This window comes from Bufo bufo, chromosome 10, assembly GCF_905171765.1.
Source record: "Bufo bufo chromosome 10, aBufBuf1.1, whole genome shotgun sequence".
Classification (NCBI taxonomy): Eukaryota; Metazoa; Chordata; class Amphibia; order Anura; family Bufonidae; genus Bufo; species Bufo bufo.
In genome coordinates this window covers 117,120,861-117,140,339 of record NC_053398.1, presented here as the reverse complement: position 1 = coordinate 117,140,339, position 19,479 = coordinate 117,120,861, and the positions used below count along the sequence as shown (strand labels likewise).

General features: G+C 49.9%; 1 protein-coding gene across 1 annotated transcript in view; it reads right to left on the bottom strand.

The window, feature by feature from the left end:
• Positions 1 to 18,272, bottom strand: part of CPNE2 (copine 2) — a 98,093-nt gene extending 79,821 nt beyond the window's left edge. The window contains exon 1 of the mRNA XM_040410674.1: positions 17,995 to 18,272. The gene's annotated coding sequence lies outside the window, so the exon portion shown is untranslated. The remainder of the gene's footprint in view (positions 1 to 17,994) is intronic.
• Between the last annotated feature and the right edge of the window lie 1,207 nt (positions 18,273 to 19,479).

The window sequence follows — 19,479 nt, the reverse complement described above, 5'->3', positions numbered from 1 at the left end:
TGTCCTGTGGGCGTCTCCTTCTCCTAGGCTGCAGCGCTGGCCAATCGCAGCGCACAGCTCACAGCCTGGGAGGTTTTTTTCTCCCAGGCTGTGAGCTGTGCACTGCGATTGGCCAGCGCTACAGCCTAGGAGGAGGAGACGCCCACAGGACAAGGGAAGACCCGCCTACTATAACTTAAGGAGCAAAGGTACCGGAGCCTATAACGGGAGAACGGAGCGGCGCCAAGGGATAATAGTAAGTGCAGTGAGATCCCCGGGCGCCGCTCTACATGGCAGCATACTCAGTTCACATTGTTTTTACAAGTGAAAGGTCCTCTTTAATGAGGGTTTAGGAGGTCAGAGAGCAGATGACGGAAAAGACAAAATATCCACAGGCAGCCGGTAGAGCATCTCAGTTCTGTACAGAAAAAAAAGGGATCCATATTGTTAATAAAGACCAACTGAAAAAAATGATCTTTAGCTCAAAATAAGTATAATGCAATAATAAAAAAATAAATTGCCCCCAACGGTGTACATAGCCTTTAAGGTCCCCCCCCCCCCTTCAAAAAAATAACTAGAAGGGTAGCCTTTCTACTGCTCAAAGTTCCCACAGTGAATGAACGGCTTCCCAGATAGCCCAGAGGGAGAGCCATTCAAGCCCCAAGAGCATACCGTGCCAAGGAAAAGATGCCGTGGTCACACCTGATAAGGGCATCTGATTAGTTAAATGTTAAATGTCCAAGATCGGCAATACCACCCAATCATGGACATTGCCTTGGGGTCTCTGCTGAGTAAAACAGCAGAATCCTGGCTGCTACAGGACAGGGGATAACTATTTGATCGATGGGAGTCCTATTCCTGGGACTCCCCATCAATCATGAGAATGGGGGTCCTGTACCCCATTGAGCGACAAGTCAGGCATGTGCACAGATGCTCCATTCATTTCTATGGCAGTTCTGGAGATACCCAAGCAGTACCATCCATACTCTGCATCTCCGGAACTCCCATCTAATGTCGCTGCCACTCCATTCATTTCGGGGGCCCCCATTCTTGGTGGCCCAAGGAGTAGGATCCCCACCAATCTAATAGTTACCTCCCAGGGGATAACTTTATATAACCACCTCTGAGACCCGCACCGACACCAATTCTAGCATAAAAAATGGTCTCAAAGTAAGCCAACCAATAATTATTACAGAGCGGGAGAAAAGGGACCGTCACATTCATCATCCGGCTGAGTTAGGCCTCGTGCACACCACCGTATCCATTTTGCAGTCCACAATCCGCAGATCTGCAAACTATGGACACACAGCACATAATCCTGGCATTTCTACAGTGTAAACGTGTGCTGCGGAGCCTACAGGTCTTCTTTTTACGTGTGTTTTGCTGTATGAAGACAGCCCGAACGTGTACTTCATTGTATTTTACTATCCTAGCCAAAAAAGCAAAAAATGGCATTAGCGAATATTCCCAAAAGCAGCAGTGATTAATGCTGGCCGACCCCACAATGCTTCTAATGACATGTGTGCGGATTTCTTCCCTGTGAAGGTCCGGGAGTCTGCCGGCGGTGAGCGTCCTAGTAATTTGCTGCTACCAGATAACAAGCGTATGTTTGGAACGGATTTCATTTGCATGGAAAATCTTCACGCAGATTCGGACTCTGGGATCGATTCCACGCCGCAGTCACACGCACCAGTGCAAATGTATAAGAACAAGATGTCCATACAATATGAGCCATGGTTCCTAAGCAACTGTAGTGCACGCCAGCGCCAGTTCTGGAGATGGTGACATCACAGCAATTATGAAGTCATTGTAGGCAATCCTGCCAGTCAGTAGTCGCTTCTCCTCAATAAGACATCCATTTATTTTCACATTAGCAGAGTATTACCTTTTTTCATTTTCGCCTCTACACACGACGTTAGAATAACTGCTGAACTACTTTTATAGGCAAAATAGCTCATCACGGATGGCGACGGATCCCTCGACAAGTCACGTCGTGTTTAGGGTCCACGAGTGTTTTGCAGTCCGCAAAACACAGACATAGGCCATTTGCGTTTCGCATTTCGCAGACTGCACATGGCCAGCACTATGAGAGAAATGCCTATTCTTGTCCGTGGCTGCGGACAAGAATAGGACACGTTCCATCTTTTGTTGCGGGGCCGCGGAACGGAAGTGCGAATGCGGACAATACATGGTGTGCTGTCCACATATTTGCGGCCCCACATCCGCACCCGTCCCACAAAATTGCGGAACGAATGCGGACCCATTCATGCGGACGTGTAACCACTCGGCCTTTCCATTTAAGGCTACTTTCACATTAGCGGTTTCAATTCCGCTATTGAGAACCGTCATAGGGTCTCAATAGCGGATGAAAACGCTTCCGTTTTGTCCCCATTCATTATCAATGGGGACAAAACTGAACTGAATGAAATGGAATGCATTCCGCTTCGTTTGGTTGCGCTCCCATCGCAGACAGAATAACGCTGCAAGCAGCGTTTTTCTGTTCGTGATGTGGTGCGGAGCAAGACGAATCTGTCCTGGCACACAATGTAAGTCAATGGGGATGGATCCGTTTTCTCTGACACAATAGAAAACGGATCCGTCCCCGACTGACTTTCAATGGTGTTCATGACTAATCCGTCATGGCTATAGAAGACGTAATACAACCGGATCCGTTCATGACGGATGCATGCGGTTGAATTATTGTAACGGAAGCGTTTTTGCAGATTCATGACGGATCCGCAAAAAAAACGCTAATGTGAAAGTAGCCTAAAAGAGTTTTCCAAGATTCAAATACTGATGACCTAACTTATCCGTGGTGCTGCTCGACCCCTGGGACCCCACCGACCAGATACTGATTACGTATCCACACGATAGGTCATCAGTATATAAGTCTCCGAAAATCTCTTTAAGGCCTCATGCACACGCGGTCCGCAAAATAGGGATACGGTCCGCATGCATGCCACATTTTCCTAATAGAACTGCCTATTCTTGTCCGCAAAACGGACAACAAGAGGACATGTTTTATCATTTGCAGAACGTCTGCATGGATGCGGACGGTACGCGGAAGATATCGGTGTGCAGTGTGCATTTTTTGTCGACCCAAAGAAATATAAGGGATTCTTAGATTTTGCACACAGAGCAGTTTATAGTCTGCCGGATCGCCTATACCACGTCCGCTATATACCGCTGCCACACACAGAAGTGATGTAGTTTATTCAGATATGCAATATACAAATTACCTCTGAAAAGACCCCCAAGGGGCTGTTTCCAACGTCTCTGGAACCCAGCAACGCTTGACATCTTAAAGTCCCCTCCTAGCTCCCCCCGATGTCACTCATAGGACTTTGTGAGAGCGCCTGTACACCTGGCGTAAATGCCCACCTGGTCTTCCATCCGTGTACTGGCATCAGACCCTACAAACAGCTCTACATGCAAAGTCTAGGCGACGGAATCCCTTTAATAGGTCCATGTGCAAAAAATGCAGATCGGACAGAGACCCAAAATACAGTTGGGTGCATGAGGCCTAATGGATGGCCCAAATAATTTAATAAGGTAGGCAAATTAGCTTTGCTTCCAAAAAGTTACGTCTCAAGAACGGTTTAAAAGGTCGAACATTGGCCCAGATTTACTAAGGCAAGTTTCACACGAACGGTAAATGTTTCTGGCAGAGGAACAGCCTGCCGGACGAGACCCTATCTATACTACCCGACCTCGCCGGAGCCCATTGACTATAATGGGACCAGGCAGGGATTCGGCTTGTTTCCAGCATTCTGCTTGCAATGCGAGCCCCATTATTGTCCTCCGGCTATACCAGATAGGATATCTTCCTCTACCAGAACAGCCTGCTAGTAGGAAACTAGCCTTACCCTGTAGATGGCTAAGCTTAGACTGGTATCTAGAACGGCACCAGATTTATCACAGGGGCTCGGGCGATACATTTGGCGCAGGGTCAGACACTTTTCTCTCTACCAGCTGCTGGTTGTCTTAGGCCTCTTTCACACGAGCGTGTCCGGATTAGGTCCGGATGCATTGCAGCAAACCCGCGTGAGTAGGTACCCAATTGCAGCCAGTTTTGACTGCGATTGCGTTCCGTTGTTCAGCTTTTATCGCGCGAGTGCAATGTGTTTTGCATGCGCGTGATAAAAAACTGAATGTGGTACCCAGACCCGAACTTCTTCACAGAAGGTTCACTCAAGGTTGTGTAGATTGTATTATTTTCCCTTATTAACATGGTTATAAGGGGAAATAATAGCATTCTGAATACAGAATGCATAGTAAAATAGCGCTGGAGGGGTTAAAAAAAATATATATATAATTTAACTCACCTTAATCCACTTGTTCTCGCAGCCGGCTTCTCTTCTGTCTTCATCTGTGAGGAAAAGTACCTTTGATGATGTCACTGCGCTCATCACATGGTCATTCACCATGGATTAAGGTGATTTAAGTGGAGTTAAATTTTTTTATTTTATTTTAACCCCTCCAGCCCTCTTGTACTATGCATTCTGTATCAAGAATGCTATTATTTTCCCTTATAACCATGTTATAAGGGAAAATAATAATGATCGGGTCCCCATTTCGATCGTCTCCTAGCAACCGTGCGTGAAAATCGCACCGCATCCGCACTTGCTTGCGGATGCTTGCGATTTTCACGCAACCCCATTCATTTCTATGGGGCCTGCATTACGTGAAAAACAGACAAAGAGGAGCATGCTGCGATTTTCACGCAACGCACAAGTGATGCGTGAAAATCACCGCTCATGTGCACAGCCCCATAGAAATGAATGGGTCGGTATTCAGTGCGGGTGCAATGCGTTCACCTCACGCATTGCACCAGCACGGAAATCTCGCCCGTGTGAAAGGGGCCTTAGTGTTAGACCGAATTTTACGGCAGAAATGTGGCCGCTAAATGACTTAGGCCACACTCTTTTCTGGTAAGCTTTGCCCCCTTGTCGAGTAAGGTGCAGAGGATTTCTCAAGAACAAGATGAACCAATGGGCTCCAAATGGCACCAATTTTGGTGCAGTTTACGAGGGTGTAGAGATGCGCTGACATTTACTTCTAGGCTCGCTACCTTCCAGCTGGTGGTACCAGAGACATTGAGCTATTCTGCATATCCTTTTCCCAGAGAAGCATCGTGTCAGATGAGCGAATTCACTGCGAGAAACGCGCTCCATGTGGGGTCACGATTTCCCCTCCTGGACCTGACCGCATTATAATAATTTATAATGCAGGGTGTCCATGCCCGACATCCGCTGTAATGAATTGCACTGACATAACGCCGCCAGTACAAATCATTACAGGGGCGGTCGGCTCCATTCACCTGAATAACCCTTGCGCCTGCTGCACAAACGTCCCCATTTAGATGAATGGAGCCGATTTTCAGTCCCGAAAAATATCTGCAAAATCTGCTGTGTGTGAAGGCGCCCTAAAGGGAGGCAAACCAATGTCGGACTGAATCGGGTCTGTTCTGCTCACCCCCCGGATTCTGTTACAATAAATTAAGAAAAAAAATGATCTGCACAATCTCCGCTGAGGGGACACTCGCCGGGGTCAGGTCACACATGCAGCACATTTTCCGTTTTCCTGTTCCAGTGTAAAATAGAAGTTGCGAACGTGGCACGTGATATACAACAAGAGCGCCCGATGGGCCCGACTGATTATAATGAGGTCCGCCGGGTTTCCACTATGATTTCCATTATTCTGTCAGACATAATAACTGCTGCATATTTTTCTCCTGCTTTTCTGACGTATTCTGCAACAAAGCCTCCGAACAGAACCTCCACTGCAATGCTGAGCCTAGCCTTAAAGGGGTTGCTCATCTTCTGGAGGGTTTTTGGCAGCCTTCTCCTTGCGACCAGGCCTGCGGAGAGAAGCATGCTTACCTGCTCCCTGCTGCTGGGTTCCGGCCAATTTTCTCCCCTGCTGTTAACATCCGATTTGCTAATGACTGGCTGCAGCAGTGACCAAGTGATGGAACGTAAAGGGGGGGGGGCAAGTCACTGCTGCGGTCATTGGCTGTGGCGGTGTCAAACCCAATGTCAACCTCAGGGGACAGCAGGATCATATGCTTCCCTGTACGGCCACCATGTGGACCCCCAGAAGATGAACAACACCTTAGCAGATAATTAGTTAAATAAACTGTTAAATTATTAATAAGTAAATGAAAAGCAACAAAAACAAAGAAGACCTGAAGGAAAACACCACCATAAAAAAGGGCCTCCATTAAGAAGTTTCAGAAATGGCATATTACGACGTGTGAGGCACATGGAATTGGTGGTCACGGACATACAGTAGCTCCCAAAATGGAGGCAATCACATGATTTAGGTGCCTTGTCCATGTCCTCTTCTGCACTGCTACTAAAAGGCGTTCAGCACATGTACAGACATTATGCAAGGGTAAATCCCGGACCGCTGCCATCTTGGGACGCCAGAGCCACAAGGTCCATTGAGCGCACACTGGATCCGTGGGCAGCGGGAGCTTCAGCGTGGTGCATGAAACATCATCACAAGATGGTCCCAGTAAGATGGACTCTGCCACCTAAGACAGAAGGGCCCGGTGTTTATTTCCCTCTCCACGTCCTTTCTACGTCAGGAGCCAATTGTCCCCCCCTTTATTAGTTACAGACGCAGGTTCTCTGGGGCGTGGGGTCCTGCACAGGTTCTTGCTACCCGACAACAAAAGGGATGGGCCCCTACAAGGGCTGAGCAAAGGGCCCCGTAGCAGCTACATGGGCTGGCTCCAAGACACATAGGATACAGTGATGAACCAAACCTCGTAAAGTGTAAAAGGCGGAAGGTCTGGGCTACATGGGATTTCTTTGCGCTTTACATGCCGTAAATTAGCGAGACGCGGTTTCAGTTGCGCCATGCAGAATTTGCATACTTCAAGCCGTGTCATGACTAGGTGTCCCTGGGTGCTTCATGTCCGAAGTCGCCTTGCAGTCTGGCACACTTCCTGCACGTTCATGCTTTATCCCGCAATGCCATCTGATTTACACATGGAAGCTATACGGCAAGTCACTGCTACTACAGGACTATACCAGGCACACCCTGCCGACACCCGTCGCCACAAATCACCAGACTTCTGCTGGGCGACGAACGTGGAATCACAGGAGTGCAACACATTCTCCCCCCCCCCTAAATGTCGCTGTGTAGCGGAGCCCTCCAAAGACATGCTGATACCATCCTGCTGGATCTACCGCCCCTATAAAAACGGACGGTCCTCTGGAAAGACCGGCGGCGCTCCAGGCGTGCACTGCAGACCATGCCAAGCGTTTCTACTAATTCCTACATACGAGAAATTCATTCAGCAAGAGGAAACTGTGAAATTGTTGTGGTGCTCCCCCTCTGACCCCGAATTCTTATATTAGTGCCGGATAACAGAAACACCAACACTTTCCCCATAATTCCAAAGGTTAGAAAATTATTTTAGATTTTTTTTTTTTTTTTTTCGTTTTCTGGGGGGGGGGGGGGGGGGGGGGGGGGTTTCAACTCTCCGCACCATTAATAAATCCTCATTCTCTATAACAAAAAAAAATAAGGAAATGACTCCGTGTATATATGTCCATTTTGCGGATGAGGACAGGCCCTGTTACAATGAATCCACAAAAAAAACAGATGCAACACATACGGTCGTGTCCATGAGCCCTAAGGCTGAATTCACATCATTACAGGAGCAGGAGAACGGAAAGGACGGATTCAGCAGATAACCGAGTCTATGGACCTCATACACTATAATGGGCTCCGTTAGGTTTCCGCTCAGAGGAAAATTTTTGAAGCGGAGACAAAAGTCCTGCATGCACTGAGCGGAAACCTAATGGACTCCATTACAGTCTATGGGGTCTGTAGGCTCCATTCACACTTCAGTTATTTGGTCATTTTTTCCCGTCAGTTATTGTGAGCCAAAACCAGGTGCAGAACAGGTGGAGATCTCTCCATTAGGGCTCCTGCACTTGAACATATTTTTTTTCCGTGTCCGTTCCGTTTTTTGCGGACCGAAAGCCTAACCATTAATTTCTATGGGTCCGCAAAAAAAAAAAGGAAGTTACTCCGTGTGCATTCCGTTTCCATATTTCCGTTCCGCAAAAAAAATAGAACATGTCCTATTATTGTCCGCATTACGGACAAATATAGTACTGTTCTATTAGGGGCCATCTGTTCCATTCCGCAAAATACGGAATGCACACGGATGTCACCCGCATTTTTTGCGGATCCATTTTTTGAGGACTGCAAAATACATACGGTCGTGTGCAAGAGGCCTTATACTTATCTCTCTAGGTTTCTCTACTGGTTTTGGTTCACAATAAGAGTACTTTTACACTAGCGTTTTTCTTTTCCGGTACTGAGTTCCGTCCTAGAGGCTCAATACCGGAAAAGAACTGATCAGTTATATCCTCATGCATTCTGAATGGAGAGCAATCCGTTTAGGATCCATTAGTATGTCTTCAGTTCAGTCTTTTTGCCTTCTCAGGACGGAGATAATACTGCAGCATGCTACAGTTTTATCTCCGTCCAAAATTCCGGAACACTTGCCGAAATGCCGGATCCGGCATTTTTTCCCATTGACATGCATTAATGCCGAGTGTTCTGGTAAAACGGATCCGGCATTGCAGTCTGGGCATGCTCAGACCGCAAAAAATGTGAAAAAAAATAAATGCCGGATCTGTTTTTTCTGGATGACACCAGAGAGACGGATCCGGCATTTCAATGTATTTGTCATACGGATCAGGATCCTGATCCGTATGACAAATGTCATCAGTTTGCATACGTTTTGACGGAACTGCCTGCTGGAATCCTCTGCCGCAAGTGTGAAAGTAGCCTAACTCAGTGGTCCCCAACCTTTTTTGCACCAAGGACCAGTTTCATGCAAGACAATTTTCCCAGTTGTGTCTCTTTTTCCGGCCTTGAAATCGTGTCTGCCCCTGTGCAGGGAGGAGACAGACATCGCCTCCTCCTGCAGAGAGAGGCCAAATGGATTCTACGAACACAAGCCCTAGGGGAGTTAGGACTAAATGATAGGAACGATCTAAGTCCGTTTCTGTGAATGTCTCTATGTGCCAAGTTTTTTGTTATGCAATTCTGTGCATGTTTCTTTGTTTGTTGCATACACATTGTTTTTATATTGTGTCTATAATGTATTCCCATATTTAACATATCACCTGGATGCTGACGTAGCCTGATCTGTCGATTGCTGACAGCTGTCTGTGCCAGCATTTAAGAGGAGTGATGTGTGGACACGCATTGACGCACAGCCAGAAGAAGCGCACGTTGCGCGAAACGGCCGCCGCTGATCAATGCGTGTGTATTGAATTGTCCGCCCCCTGCCTGATGTAGCTTTTGAATAATAAAGTCGCTGGTTTTACTCCACACGGGTGAGTGCCGCTATTTCATTCTTTCTACATTACCGCACTCCTTGCATCTCGCCTCCTAGCTGAGCACCGCCGATCGTGTGGGTCCTCCTCAGCCACATACAGCGTCTCTCTCCACGTGTATCCAGCCGGAGCATTGGTGCCGCCCCCTTTCTCTCTTTCGTTACAATTTTCCCAGGGACCGGGCTTAGGGGGTGGGGGGGGGCTGACAGATTCACGCGCATAACAAAACACAAGGTGCATAATAAAATATATAACGACTATATAAACTGACTAGGGTCTCTGCTGCACTGTATTGTTCGCCCTATAAGATGCACCTTGGTTTTAGTGGAAAACAATAAGAAAAAAATATTTTTCATTACACCTCAGGTCAGACCAACAATCAGACCCCCAATGTTAATCAGACCTCAGATCAGACCCCCAAACCTTTAGCCATGTGTCAGCCTCATGTGTCAGCCATAAGCCCCCCCCATATGTCAGCCATAAGCCCCCCCCCCGGTCAGCCATAAGCCCCCCCCCCCATGTCAGCCATAAGCCCCCCCCCATGTCAGCCATAAGCCCCCCCCCCCCATGTCAGCCATAAGCCCCCCCCATATGTCAGCCATAAGCCCCCCCCCGGTCAGCCATAAGCCCCCCCCCCGGTCAGCCATAAGCCCCCCCCCCATAAGCCCCCCTCCCCCCGTCAGCCATAAGCCCCCCCCCATAAGCCCCCCTCCCCCCGTCAGCCATAAGCCCCCCCCCGTCAGCCATAAGCCCCCCCCCATGTCAGCCATAAGCCCCCCCCCATGTCAGCCATAAGCCCCCCCCCATGTCAGCCATAAGCCCCCCCCCCCATGTCAGCCATAAGCCCCCCCCCCATGTCAGCCATAAGCCCCCCCCCCATGTCAGCCATAAGCCCCCCCCATGTCAGCCATAAGCCCCCCCCATGTCAGCCATAAGCCCCCCCCCATGTCAGCCATAAGCCCCCCCCCATGTCAGCCATAAGCCCCCCCCCCATGTCAGCCATAAGCCCCCCCCCCATGTCAGCCATAAGCCCCCCCCCCATGTCAGCCATAAGCCCCCCCCCATGTCAGCCATAAGCCCCCCCCATGTCAGCCATAAGCCCCCCCCATGTCAGCCATAAGCCCCCCCCATGTCAGCCATAAGCCCCCCCCATGTCAGCCATAAGCCCCCCCCATGTCAGCCATAAGCCCCCCCCATGTCAGCCATAAGCCCCCCCCCATGTCAGCCATAAGCCCCCCCCATGTCAGCCATAAGCCCCCCCCCATGTCAGCCATAAGCCCCCCCCCCCCCATGTCAGCCATAAGCCCCCCCCCATGTCAGCCATAAGCCCCCCCCCATGTCAGCCATAAGCCCCCCCACCCCATGTCAGCCCCCAGTGCAAATAAAATAAAATTTTAAAAAAACACTTACCTCTCCTGCTCCTGGTCACCATCGCGATCCTCTTCATTCTGCTGTCGGCTGTGTATATAGGTCACAGCCGATAGCCGAGCCGAGGACCAGGAAGCGGAGACTACAGATCCTTCACCGCTTCCTGGTCCTTCTGTACTAATGAAGCGCTTCATTAGTACAGCATTAAAGACTGCCCTGATCGCCGCGGCCTGGCAAACCATCTTCCAGGGCCCGGTCCTGGTCCCCGGCCCGGCGGTTGGGGACCGCTGCCCTAACTGATGGAAATAACTGACCAAATAACTGAAGTGTGAACTCAGCCTTATGTGCCGAATCCGTCCTTTTCTATAACAGAGCAGAAGAACGGAAAGGCTGACCGCAGATGTAAACTCAGCTTTACTTCAATTATTCACCTTGGGGAAAATTTTACATAAAACTTGCAATTTATTCCAAAAACTTCTTGGAAACTTTTAGCAGATCATTTCCCCCAGGGAGTAATAGATGTTACAATGACTACAAAATTTTGGTTTCCAAAAGAGGATTGCATGTTTATTGCAGAAGGCACGGAGCACATCTAGAACCACAGGGCTGATCGCCAGAGTATCCAGTACATGGGCCCCGGGCTCCCCAGGAGCTAGATTGCTGAAGGCTAGAGCGCCCCCTCCTGCTTCTTGATTGATAGCCGGTTATAATTCTGACACTGAACAAACTGGTAATGGATTTTCAGTGTATAATCAGGTGCAGCTGGTCTCCTGCTGACTGCTACCAGTATGTGCGACTGCACCAGTACAGGACATAACCGTACTGGAAACACTATGTCAGAGACTTCCTTCTATAGAAGCCTCTCCAGGATTTACACCATAAAGACGGCGATACCCAGTAGTCACCCGACTGATCCGTGGCTCTACACCAGCCATACAGGACGGTACAAGCATGCACCAACCACAGGGGCCGTCCACGTACTGGGCTGTGCTCACATTTCCAGTTCCACAACATCAGCGCTTCGGGGCACATAATAGACGTTTAGTTCTGTACATTCCTATTCCCCGTCCTCTGGGCTCTTTTTAACAAAAATGTGTGACTTTTTACACCACTCACTTCAGTTTTGAAAGGTAGGTTATTTTAAAGGGCATCTGTCAGCAGCTTTGTACCTATGACACTGGCTGACCTGTTACATATGTGCTTGGCGGCTGAAGGCATCTGTGTTGGTCCCATGTTCATCTGTACCGGCATTGCGGAGAAAAATATTATATGCAAATGAGCCTCTAGGAGCAACGGGGGCGTTGCTATTACACCTAGAGGCTCTGCTCTCTCTGCTACTGCTGCGCCCTCTGCACTGTGATTGGCCGAGCCAGGTGAGATGACATTTGGCCCTGTCAGAGTGCAGAGCACACGTCCATGTGGCCCAACTACCCTTCAGGAGTCTAGAAAAGCTGGGTGGGAGCCCTCACGGGAGCCGTTGTGGTGGTCTGGTTATCATCCAGCTTTCCTAGAAACTAAAATAGTTATAGATATTAAAGGGGTTTTCCAAGATTTTTATATTGGTGACCGATCCTCTAGATAGGTCATCAGCATCTGATCAGTGGGGGTCCGTCACCCAGGCCCCCCACCGATCAGCTCTTTCTCTCAGATTACCAAGCAGCTCTGCCCCCCATTTACTTCTATGAGGAGAGATCATCTCTAGTAAAACCTGGAGAGTCCAGGATATTTGGATCTGTACTGATATATAAATATAAAATTATTATAAAAAAAATAAAGGGGTTTTGCGGGGCTTTATATCTGATGGCCTACCCTCAGGATGGGACACCAGTGTCTGATTGGTGGAGGTCTGACACCCGGGACCCCCAGGCACAGCGCCGTACTGTACACTGTATCACATTCACTTCTATGGGACTGAGCTGTGCCTAGGCCATGTGACTGATGGACGTCACATGGCCTAAGGAAAGCAGCGAGAAGGCCGCGGCGCTACTGTTGGCAACGGTGCCTTCTTAAATAGCTGATCGGTGGGGGTCCCGGGTGTTGCATTCCCACCGATCAGATACTGATGACCTATCCAGGAGATGGGTCATCCGTAAAAAGATCTCGGAAAACCCCTTTAAATTAAAGGGCTGTCTCACGAAGACTGATCGGCTGATGACCACACTTCTGGATTCATCACATGGATATCTGTGGTACACGGATGTATACCGACCGTAGGAAGGCCGAATGGACATTGTTTGGCTTCTAACTAATGTTTAACGTCTGCAACGGAAGCTTTTCCAGCACACGCGCTACATGTACATTACATACGTGATGTGAACCCTGCCTTATTGGGGGGACGGGGGCTCATTGCCTGCCAAAGCAATTGCATGAAAAATTTCTCTAAGTTCAGATAAGGCTCTGTTCACACTAGCATTGTGGTTTCTGACGATGCAGTGCCACATGATGGACACCAGGGGGCCTTGACCCCACTGATATATAAAGGAGTCCATTGGGATCCTCCAACAATTCAAAGAATAAAAAATAAAAATAGAAAATCCATTCTCCAGTAATTTTCTGCCGCCTTCTCATTTCCACTTTAACATCTGCGGTAAAAAAATAAAATAAAAGACAGATTTCTGGCACTGAACGTTTTTCATAAAATGGGCTTAATCCAAAAACGTAAGCAGCGCTCGCCAAGAAGCCCCCATCGAGTTCATATGGTGTCAGTGACGCTCCGTCACCCCTAAGGAATGGAGAAGGGGCTGTAAGGGCAGAGAGAGATAAAGGGTAACGCCCGGCGCTCGTCAGGGGCCCCACCTTACTAATACCTGTACACTGGACTGCTTGTGAACATGCGCCCCCTGCAGGACGCAATGCACGGTCTATACTGACCGCGTACTCTTAGGGCATCCCGCAGCTTTATCAGACTAATAACCAAACATCCGAGTGCTGATCATGGGAGCTGCAGCTATTGAACAGGGGGGAGGGAGTCTGGCGAGGTGCGCCCCCTGCAGGATCAGACAGGATGTGATACAGATGGGGGCCTGCCGTGGTCATAACCAATCTGTACATCAAACAGTGTGACCCTCACTTACACACCTTTAAAAGGGGTTCTCCGCTTTTGCCATATTGATGACCTATCCTCGGGAATGTAGTGAATGCGGAGGACCCCTTTAAGTGACAAACGAGAAGGTTTATCAGGCAAATGCAAGGGGAAGAAGTGGAGCGGTTGCCGAAAGCATCCAATCAGATCGCTGCATTTACTGTCCAAAAGATTCAGAGAAATGAGAGCCAGGATCAGATTGGTAGCGACGAGAAACTGCGCCATTTCCCCTTGCAACGTGTTCAGACTTGGAGCTGGTCTCCTAGACTGTGCCTGCATTGGGGGAGCAGGCGAAAGGCTTCTTTACACGGGGCTCTTCCATATACTTGGTTCTATGTTTAGAAATGTCCGCAGACGTAACCCACACGTCCTTGAACGGGCTCGTTACATCTTTTACCGCAGCCGATGTAGCAGTGCTGACATTGTCAGATAAACAGAACTGCTGCAATTAGCTGTGCCCACTTTACATAGGACTGCAGGTATGATTTGGCGGGTGACAACAGGTCCTCTGATTCTTCTGTAGATCTAGTGTCACTTGTGTCGAGCGGAAGGGCTAAATGTGACAGAAGCAGAATTTCTGATGGTTTGGAGGCATTTTGACAAATTCAGCTCTGCTACATCGATAAAAGTGCACGCTTCCTCTCCTCCCAGTAGTGACCACTCCGCCAGATGATTCACGTAACGGCTATTCCCTTTCTGCAGCGCATCAGCCTGTCTGGGGTCCAGCAGCAGGTGAGTGGCGACACTACAACAATGCTGCGGGTGTCTCTTCAGTGCCACGGCGTGCGTCAGGAGCGGCCAGTCACCGCGTTCCAGGACTGTCACTCAGGCGCATCGCTTCCTGCTCTCACGCTCATCTCGTAGGTGTGAAGTTCACGCTGAAGCGGATGCACAGGAAACGCACACTATACCTGCACCCATACAGCTACGGGCACCGATATAATAGGAGTGCCAACTGGCATCACATATAGGCACGGCACTGCCAATACAAAGCACAAGGAGGGTGCGGTGTATACAGCGCCACCTAGAAAGGATTTCTCGTATTGTGCCGCAGCAAAATGGTGTGAAATCTGCGGACTGGCATCCGCGTTCGTGTTCATACCATGGCACAGGCAGACCTGCTGCAGATCAAAACGCAAATGGAGGCTTGATTTCACTCAGCTTTCCCAGAAACAGATCTACAGCCAAGTACTCTTGCCCACTACCATATCCGTTTCGCAGCACGCACCAAATCACGTATTCGCAAAAAAACGGATGTGGTCCACCTTCATTTTTATTTTGTGGACCCATGGTCCGCATTTTGCAGGAGGAACGGACTGCGGATGCAGAAAGCACACGGATCTTCTGTGCACTTTCCGCGTCCGTATGTCCCTTCTGGAAAAGGATCGAACATGTCCTATTCTTGGCCGCAAAATGCAGACCACGGACCCCTTGAATGGGTACACCAAAAAAATAAAAAATGCGGACGGCACACGGACCGCATCTGTGGACATGGTCGTGTGCATGGGGCCTAAGAGACCTTACAAAAATTTGACTCAAGTTTAGGGCTCATTCACACGAATGTATTTTTGGTCCGCATCCGAATTTCTTGCGGGTCAGATGCCGACCCATTCACTTCAATCTCTGTTCCATGCAGTCTGCAAAATTATAGATCACGTCCTATACTTGTCCGCATTAAGGACAAGGATAGGACCGTTCTATAAGGGCCGGCCGTGCCGCTCCGCAAAACGCGGAATGCACACAGCCGATTTCTGTGTTATGTGGATTCGCACTTTGCGGACGGCAAAACAGCCAATGGTCGGGTGCGTGAGCCCTTAGAAAGGGATGGCCGCTTTCTTCCAAACACAGCGCCACCGCTGTCCACAGGTTGTGTCTGATACTGCAGCTCGGCTCCATTGATGGGCCAGGACCGCAATACCACACACAACCTGTGGACAGGGTGGCGCTGTTTTTAGAAGAAAGCAGCCATCTCTTTCTAATCCTGCACAAACTTGCTGGGTGACGACCACTATGGCTGCTATCACAGCTCTCAGCAGGAGCGCCAGCCAACTTTTCCGTAGTCCTGAACAATAAACCCGCCCTGTTGTGTAGAAGTACATGGGTGGGCAAATACCATCCAGAATGTGGGCATATGTAATGAAGTGTACACAGGAAGATGTCAGGCACAGAACAGAAGACAAGGGGCTCTTTGTAGTCGCATTTGCTCCAGGAAACCACATAAGACGTAACGCAGGGTCCATGGCAGGGGCTGAGTGACGACAGGGGGGGGGGGCTGCAGTCCCATGTACACACTGCAAGGGAGACTTGGGGCTGGATGGGCGTCCACATGTACAGCGGGGTCAATTACACATCTATACCTTCTGACCGGGCGATGGGTTACGTATCACAGCAGTGTGTGGCCGGAGGTAGGTACACAGGATTGTACACAGAATATGGTGCGGCTGGTATGTCACAGGTTGTATCACACTGGTACAATGGTGACAGCGGTATATTACAGGTAGTATAATAATAACAGAGTTATGTGTACCAGCAGATAGGTATACAACACAGCCTGGCACATCAGTACACAGCCTGGCACATCAGTACACGCTCCTCGGTACACAGCCTGGCACATCAGTACACAGCCTGGCACATCAGTACACAGCCTGGCACATCAGTACACTCACTAGTACACAGCCTGGCACATCAGTACAAGCTCCTCTGTACATAGCCTGGCACATCGGTACACAGCCTGGCACATCAGTACACGCGCCTCTGTACACAGCCTGGCACATCAGTACACGCTCCTCTGTACACAGCCTGGCACATCAGTACACGCTCCTCTGTACACAGCCTGGCACATCAGTACACTCACCTCTGTACACAGCCTGGCACATCAGTACACTCACCTCTGTACACAGCCTGGCACATCAGTACACTCACCTCTGTACACAGCCTGGCACATCAGTACACTCACCTCTGTACACAGCCTGGCACATCAGTACACTCACCTCTGTACACAGCCTGGCACATCAGTACACTCACCTCTGTACACAGCCTGGCACATCAGTACACGCTCCTCTGTACACAGCCTGGCACATCAGTACACGCTCCTCTGTACACAGCCTGGCACATCAGTACACTCACCTCTGTACACAGCCTGGCACATCAGTACACTCACCTCTGTACACAGCCTGGCACATCAGTACACGCTCCTCTGTACACAGCCTGGCACATCAGTACACGCTCCTCTGTACACAGCCTGGCACATCAGTACACGCTCCTCTGTACACAGCCTGGCACATCAGTACACTCACCAGTACACAGCCTGGCACATCAGTACACTCACCAGTACACAGCCAGGCACATCAGTACACGCTCCTCAGTACACAGCCTGGCACATCAGTACACGCTCCTCAGTACACAGCCTGGCACATCAGTACACGCTCCTCAGTACACAGCCTGGCACATCAGTACACGCTCCTCTGTACACAGCCTGGCACATCAGTACACGCTCCTCTGTACACAGCCTGGCACATCAGTACACTCACCTCTGTACACAGCCTGGCACATCAGTACACTCACCTCTGTACACAGCCTGGCACATCAGTACACTCACCAGTACACAGCCTGGCACATCAGTACACTCACCAGTACACAGCCAGGCACATCAGTACACGCTCCTCAGTACACAGCCTGGCACATCAGTACACGCTCCTCAGTACACAGCCTGGCACATCAGTACACGCTCCTCAGTACACAGCCTGGCACATCAGTACACGCTCCTCTGTACACAGCCTGGCACATCAGTACACTCACCTCTGTACACAGCCTGGCACATCAGTACACTCACCTCTGTACACAGCCTGGCACATCAGTACACTCACCAGTACACAGCCTGGCACATCAGTACACGCTCCTCTGTACACAGCCTGGCACATCAGTACACGCTCCTCTGTACACAGCCTGGCACATCAGTACACTCACCAGTACACAGCCTGGCACATCAGTACACAGCCTGGCACATCAGTACACTCACCAGTACACAGCCTGGCACATCAGTACACAGCCTGGCACATCAGTACACGCTCCTCTGCCCTGCAGACATTACTCCAGTGCTGCCAGTTATACGACTGGGCTGTAATTGCAGATAATGCCCGGGCAGCACATGGGCACGGCGGTACCGCAGGGACTGGCAGAGAACTTCTTACTCACAGTTCAGACTCGGGCTGCACTTCCGGAGACTTGTGTGCGGCTCAGCACTTCTTCCATGTGAGGGGACAGGCGGCCGGGGTGCGGGGCAGCAATGCCCGGTAACGCTGTGCGGTCACTGCCCGGCTCCGCTTCCTCTGTACAGGGGCCCCGCGGTGTGCTCAGGGGCCGGACACAGCTGTGGCTCCAGGGGACATCTCCTCCTCAGCTCCGGGTCATGTTGCTCGCACTTTGCAGCTTCTCCTTCCTCCGCTGAGCTCCGGTCTGTGCGACTCCTCTGCTCTCAGCGTCTCCTCCCTCTGGGCGGGAAGAGAGCGGCCTCCGCCTCACCCTGCGTGTGCCCGACATGTGGGTGCTGCTAGTATATGTGTACTCCATGTGTGTGCCCCCCGTGTGGGTGCTGCTAGTATATGTGTACTCTCATGTGGGTGCTGCTAGTATATGTATACTCTCATGTGGGTGCCCCCCGTGTGGGTGCTGCTAGTATATGTATACTCTCATGTGGGTGCCCCCCGTGTGGGTGCTGCTAGTATATGTATACTCTCATGTGCGTGCTGCTAGTATATGTATACTCTCATGTGGGTGCCCCCCGTGTGGGTGCTGCTAGTATATGTATACTCTCATGTGGGTGCCCCCCGTGTGGGTGCTGCTAGTATATGTATACTCTCATGTGGGTGCCCCCCGTGTGGGTGCTGCTAGTATATGTGTACTCCATGTGTGTGCCCCCCGTGTGGGTGCTGCTAGTATATGTATACTCTCATGTGGGTGCCCCCCGTGTGGGTGCTGCTAGTATATGTATACTCTCATGTGGGTGCCCCCCCTGTGGGTGCTGCTAGTATATGTGTACTCCATGTGTGTGCCCCCCGTGTGGGTGCTGCTAGTATATGTATACTCCATGTGGGTGCCCCCCGTGTGGGTGCTGCTAGTATATGTGTACTCTCATGTGTATGCCCCCCGTGTGGGTGCTGCTAGTATATGTGTACTCTCATGTGTGTGCCCCCCGTGTGGGTCCTGCTAGTATATGTGTACTCCATGTGTGTGCCCCCCGTGTGGGTCCTGCTAGTATATGTGTACTCCATGTGTGTGCCACCCGTGTGGGTCCTGCTAGTATATGTATACTCTCATGTGTGTGCTGCTAGTATGTGTATGCTTCCCCCCCCCCCCCTCTGTGGGTGCTGCTAGTATGTGTATACTCTCATGTGTGTGCTTTCATATGTATGTCCTTATGTATAACTAACCTCACATGTATGTCCTCCATATATCCTCATGTATGTGTCCTCTCATGTACAACCTCACATGTATGTGCTATTATATATATATATATATATGTATACTCTCATGTATCTGTCCTCTCTTGTATTTATCCTCATGGTCTCCAGATTACAGGGTTTGTCCCATGAAAAATATAAAAATATTCTACCTGAATCTGAATGCTTCTGTAATTAAATGTAATAACATTTTTATTTGAACTCTACCTGTATAGCGCCA